Source organism: Elephantulus edwardii, unplaced genomic scaffold (genome assembly GCF_000299155.1).
Source record: "Elephantulus edwardii isolate Elephantulus edwardi_28Jun2011 unplaced genomic scaffold, EleEdw1.0 scaffold00061, whole genome shotgun sequence".
NCBI classification, from domain to species: domain Eukaryota; kingdom Metazoa; phylum Chordata; class Mammalia; order Macroscelidea; family Macroscelididae; genus Elephantulus; species Elephantulus edwardii.
Window position 1 is genome coordinate 7,468,946 of NW_006399811.1, and position 6,684 is coordinate 7,475,629.

Below are 6,684 nucleotides of genomic sequence, written 5' to 3' on the forward strand. Positions count from 1 at the left end.
CCCAAAATCTCTGTAAATGTTTATGAAAATTAATAAAATATAATTATAGGAAACGTAAAAAAAAAAAAAAAAAAAGAATTAACTCAGAAAATAACAGCATCAAAGAGATTTCACAAATAAGTCAGAAAACAGCAGGGCCTGTCCTCACATATACAAAATCCAGGAAAGAACTGTTAAAAGAAGCATTTGAACAATAAGAGAGTGGATCATGAGACTAAGTCAGATCTGCAGGTACACTGGAGTCATGCCTATGTTCCCAGTTGCTAGAAAGATTTAAAAAAAAAAAAAAAAAGAAAGATTAACCAACCAAACTCAAACCCACTGCTGTCTTGTCAATTCCTACTTGTGATAATCCTCCATCTGCTTTCTGAGGCTGTAAACTGTAATGAGAGGAAACTACTCCTCCCTCTCCTTCAGAGCTGCTAGTGAGTTTGAACCAACGAAGACCCTCAACTTATGGTATTGAAACACACTTTGCGACGGAGCCCCAGAGCTCACTACATAGGTTCGATTTGGGCCACACAGCTGAAGAAACACTTTTTTAGATTGGGTATTAACTTCATACTGATGGGTTTGAAGAAGAAAAGATCCATGAAAATTAGGCAAATAACAAAAAATAAAAACACCCAACCTAGGGCCTGAAACATATTTGATAACAAATATTATGAAACTTTACTTTCCATCCTAAGAAACTCTGATTAACATAATAGAATTTCGTATTCCACCTCCATGCTGAGGGGGTTTGGGCTGTCTCTGCTGGAGTCCAGCATCATTCCAAGAAGACTCAAATGGACTGTTTATCTTTGGATCTAATCATGCTGAATTTGGCAATCTGTGACAAAATAGCTGGAACATTGCCAGTTGTCCATATGTCTGTTTTCTCATTCAGTTTTTCTCCCTTGAGAACTCTGCTTATCCCTCTAGAATTAGCTACCCAAGTTAATGATATCCAAAATATAGAGACAAAACTTTAATATATCCAGTTAGCCAACCCAGGGGTTTCATTGCAATCCCTGGTATTACATTCTTGAAGTTCTCAACATTTCCCCCTGTTTTATCTTGTCTAGAACATCACAAGAACCCGTGACAGAGGTCATGAGACAGGCAGAGACAAAGACACCCTCTTTCTGAGCAGAGAGCCTTTTCAAATCACAGGCCCTGATGAAAACATTCCCTAATTGAAAAGAACAAAATAAGATGCGTTCATGCTGAGGAGCAACAAAATGTTCCATCAGACAGAGAGTCGCTTCTTGGGACATGGGAATCTGAAAGGCTGGATTGCATTCAAAGAAAATATCCCCAGATGATAAAGAACAAGTGCTGGGGGCTGAGCAACACTCATATTTCCATGAAGCCAGGGGCAGGGGTTCCCTGCCAAGGCCTGAAGGGGAGCTGGGTATCCTAGAAACCAGACTAGGCTGAGCCTGTGAGACACTGCTGATCAAGAACTTTAAGCTGAGCTGTTCGTTTGTTCCTTGAACAAAGCAGATAAGGGGACTGTGACCAGCCAGAGAGAAGCTGGAGGTGTAGAGTTTGTTTTTCTAACCAGAAGAGAGAAAACATATTCCACCCTCTCTGCCTCCTTTGTCAGGAAACAGTTGGTTTAAGGGAGGGGAGAAAGGAGCATCGCCCTTATCGCCTTTTGCTGTTCTGGAGACTAGCTTCTTCACTCAGCATCTGGGGGAGAGATAGGCTGGTGGAAATGTCTTCCTCCTGTGGGCACTGGGTCATGGTCCATTCACCAGCATCCTATGGGTCCCTGCCTTGTCTTCCCTCGCAGCTTGATCTTTAATGCTGCAGCATTACCACCCTACACCAGAAAGTCTATTAAAAAAACAACACCCACAAACTTCCCTTTGTTTATTCCCCCCTCAAAAAGGCACATATCACCAAGTATGAATTATTTAAAAGAAAAAACTAAATATTTCAACTTTGGCTCTGTTGGAGGTAAATGTTCATGCTTGGAATGGGAGTGAGTAATAGGAATTACAGAGATAAACAGCAGGATTTTAATGTCTTCCACACCCACAGTGCGTGGCTCCTGAATATCTTCTGAAGGAGGGAGGGGACTTTAATTGGCTTCACATAAAAAAATACTTGATGTCTGGGGTGAGGTTAGAGAGGAAATTATTGTATAGCAGTCAAGTAAACACAGGTGTATGCCTAAAAGTGAATGAATGAATTAATGGTAGCATTGCTTCAGTACCTCCATATACAGAGAGATGTTTTGTTTTCCATTTGTTTTCCCAGCAGACATGTACATTCAACTGGAATTATATTTTTAATAAGCTTTTCAGTCTTGTTGTAGGCCTAAAATTTTTTAATGTCCTAGAAAACTTCAAATTAGGAGCAGGGCATTGATCAATATTTATTTCCCTTAATAGTTAGTTTTCAGTATTTATTGTTGTCATTATGGGTAGCTGTCATTGCTATTGGGTTGCCTGCAACTCATAGCAACCCTATGACAATAGTTCTGAACTCTGTGCTATTCTGAGCCTGTCTTACTGACTCCAACACACCTACCCCCATTACCCCAGTTACTGTGTCAACTACTCTCCACTGGATTCTTCCTCTCCTGTGCTGTTCCTCCACACTTCCAAGCATGATGTCCTTCTCCAAGGACAGGTCCCTCCTGGCCATGTGCCAAAAAATCTGAGATGATGCTTCAAAATTCTTGCCTCCAAGGAGCAACTTGGTTTCACCGTCTCTGTAACAGATCTCTTGGTAGTCTGTGGTTTGTTCAGTACTCTTCTTCAGCACCACAACTCAAAGGCATCGATTCTTCTATCATCCTTAGTCATTGTCCAGCTCTCTGATGCATAGCAAGTGATCAGTATTTAACTGTTCAGTCTCAGGGTCCCCACATGGTTGACTCATTGAGTGCTTGTTGATGGAGTTAAGACAAGACATGGTAACAGCAAGTAGGAAATAATTTATCTCTTTCTTTAAAGATAGTAATTTAATTGATACCCTTTAATCAGACCATAGAGCCAATCTCCTAACTACAGGGACTGCCATAGGCATGTTGCTGTAGCTGTTATATGCCCTCAAATTGGAGCCAGCACATTGGTGGATTTTCAGAGGCCAGTAAATTGCGTGGAAAGAGATAGTTCTTCTTTCTCCCATGAAGCAGCTGGTGGATTCCAATCACCTGTCTTTTGATTGGCAGTGCAACTCCTTACCCATAGGCCACTAGAACTTGTCATATATTTAAATAAATGTTTGTGTTATTAAGTTGTGGTTTCACAGTTAAATCCTTTTTTAAACCTCGACCCTCCTTTTAATGAGGAAGAATGTGCTTATCTGTTTTCCCCCCAAGCTTTATCGTTTCATGGGTTTTGAAAATTCACTAAATTTTGTTGGTGTTGTTTCTTATCTCCCTCTCCTCATGTGACCCTCCAAAACCACAACCCCTTTGTGAGGCCCAGGAGAGAACACGGGGAACAGATGTGGCCATGATAACTGACTTCCCAGGACTCCCCAGGTCACATGCCATGTAGTCTTGGCCTCTTCCTTAATAAGAAAGGCCTTTGTTACACACTTAGATCTCAGGCATTTGCATCCCTATGAGATGCAAGACTTCAGAAACAAAGGTTCAGAAAAGATATCTTCTGTTCAGTATTATAGAGCAAAACCAGCAATTAAGCTTAGACTACAAAATAAAATTCTTGAGGGCTGGGCCTGCCTAAGAGGACCCTGGTGAAGTAGTGCCTAACTGCATAGTTACTAACCAAAAAGTTAGCAGCTAGAGCCCTCCTGATGCTCTGTGGGAAACAATGTGACAGTGTCCTTCCATAAAAATGAAAATGTAAAGACGCACTGCCATAGAGAAGGCTCTGACTCACAGGAACCCTCCATCAGATTTAAGAGACTGAATCTTAAGACTGCCCATCTTTCTCTTGAGAAATGGTCTTAGAAATCATATGGGGCAATTCTACTCTACCCCGTAGGGTCATAAGGAGTCAACTCAAGGAAACAGTTTTGTTGTTTCATGCCATTGAGTAAGAACCAACAGATGGCTGTTTTCAGAGGCAGTAAATCACATGGGAAGAAATGGCCCATTTTTCTTCTAAGAAGCAGCTAGATTTAAAACGCATGCCTTCAGGTTGACAGCTCAATTCCTTATAACCAGGCCACCAGAGTGCCCTATAGTTTAGGTTTAAGCTTTTTCTTTTTTCATGTACTCCCCCCTTTTTTAATTAGTTTTCTTACAAAGTTCGTGTACATCATGTTTCACACTATTATTCATTCACACTGTTTCATACAATCATTCTCATGCATTATGTTTTATAAAATTAATCACCATTGGACCTTGCCCATCATTACCCTGTCTTTTTGTTGTTGTTGTTGTTGTTGTTTGGGTCCTTCCCATTTACTTCCCCCCTCCCCATCCCTCCACCCAACAAACTGTGGTTTTGCCCCTCCCCATCCTTAGCCTTCACCCCTTGAGTCCTCACACATATTTACTAGTTATCCTTCTAATTTTACAATAATAGTCTTATGCTGTATTTGTCCTTATGAGACTGTGTTAGTTCACTCAGGGTTAGATGGATCTTGGCTGAGAGCAGAGAGTACCAGAGGAATGTCTTTCTGTATTTAATTGACTATGCAAAGGCATTTGACTGTGTGGATCACAACAAACTGGCTAACTCTGAAAAAAATGGGAATCCCAGAACACTTGATTGTGCTTATGTGATGTGTATACTTAGACCAGAAGGCAGTCGTCAGAACTAAGCAAGAAGACCTGCGTGGTTCAAAATTGGGAAGGGTGTACACCAGGGATTTGTCCTATCTCCATATCTTTTCAATCTATATGCAGAACAGATTATGCAGGAAGCTGGATTCTATGAAGAGGAATGTGGCATCATGACTGGAGGTAGATTCATCAATGATCTGTGTTATGCAGATGACACAACTCTACTTACTGAAACTGAGGAAGACTTGAAGGGCTTTCTGCAGAGGATCAAGGACTGCAGCCTTCCATATAGATTGAACCTCAACATCAAGAAAACAAAGATCTGAACACTGGGCTGATTGACAGTATCACATTAGATGGTGAAGTAACTGAGATTGTTAACAGCTTTAATTTGCTTGGCTCCACAATAAATACTCCTCGTACCAGCAGCCAGTATATTTAAAAGATTACATGCATTGGGAAAGTCTGCTGTCAGAGACCTCTCCAAAGTACTGAAGAACAATGATGTCAATTTGGAGACTAAGGTGTACCTGATCCAGGGCATAGTCTTTGCAATTATTTACTATGCATCAGACAGCTGGACAATGACTAGAGATGATAGAAGGAGAATTGATGCCTTTGAGCTTTGGTGCTGGACAAGAATTGAATATACCATGGATTGCTAGAAGAACAAACAGGTTTGTCCTAGAGAGGGTGAGACTAGGCTGCTTCTTGGAGGCAAGGATACTGAAGCTTCATTTGACATATTTTGGACATGTTGCAAGATGGGACCAGTTCTTGGAGAGGGACATCATGCTTGGGAGGGTGGAGGGACAGTGCAAGAGAGAAAGACCCTCAATAAGATGATCCAGTGACTGGGGCAATGGGGGTAGGTGTGTCAGTGACAGTAAGATTGGCACAGGGTAGAGCAGTGTTTAGGGCTATTGTTAATAAGGCGGCCATGAGTCTTAGGAACCTCGACAGCAAGTAACAGCAACAACAAGGTTGCCTAGGACTCCATTGTGTAAAAATGTACCATAGATTCTTTATCTTTTCATCCAATGATGGACAATTAGTTTGTTTACATCTCTTTGCTATTGTAAATAAAATTGCAAGGAACATGGGTGTGAATATGATTCTGAGTGATATTTTGATGAAGTATATTTTCAAACCCACTTATAATATGCTAAACAGTGGTCTATGGGAATTTATTTTGTGTGGTGCTTATTAAGCACCATCATATAAAATGTACATTTAAAAAAGAATGTGGGGCATATAACAAAGAATCCAATTTACCTATATATGAATGGATATTCCCTTGATAAGATGAATACCTTTTCATCTAAGGCTATCCCCTCGACCAGATAATTACCTGACAGTAGATAGAAACATTACTATGCCTCTTCTCCTGTGAGTGGGTTGGGAATAATCCACAGTTCCTCCATCTCCTGATACAATTAGCAGTAGTGAATTAAACACCTGCTTTGTTCTTGTATTTGAGCTATTTTATTTATTTTAGTCAGAGAAGTTAACTTTTAGCCAAACTAATGTTTCTGGATATAATCTACATTGTGTGATTTCTTACAATTAATGACAAATGGTTCCCTCTGTTCATTTTATGCTTGTGCAAAGCAGCCAATGATATTATGCTAATTATCTAAGTTCAGTCAATTCAGGCGCTTTCTGTTATGAGAGTTTTTGAAAATACAATATAGAGAAAAGAATAAAATGGAGTTGTTGTTGTTATGTGCCGTTGAGTCGCTTGCAACTCATAGCGACCCTATGTACAACGGCCCTAAACTCCGCTCTGTCCTGTGCCAATTGCACCGTCTCTGACACTCTCATCCCAATTATCCCAGTCACTGAATCAATCTACCTCATAGAGGGCCTTCCTCTCCTGCGCTGTCCCTCCACCCTCCCAAACATGATGTCCCTCTCCAAGGACCGGTCTCTCCTCACAACATGTCCAAAGTATGTTAGACGGAGCCTCAGAATCCTTGCCTCCAAGG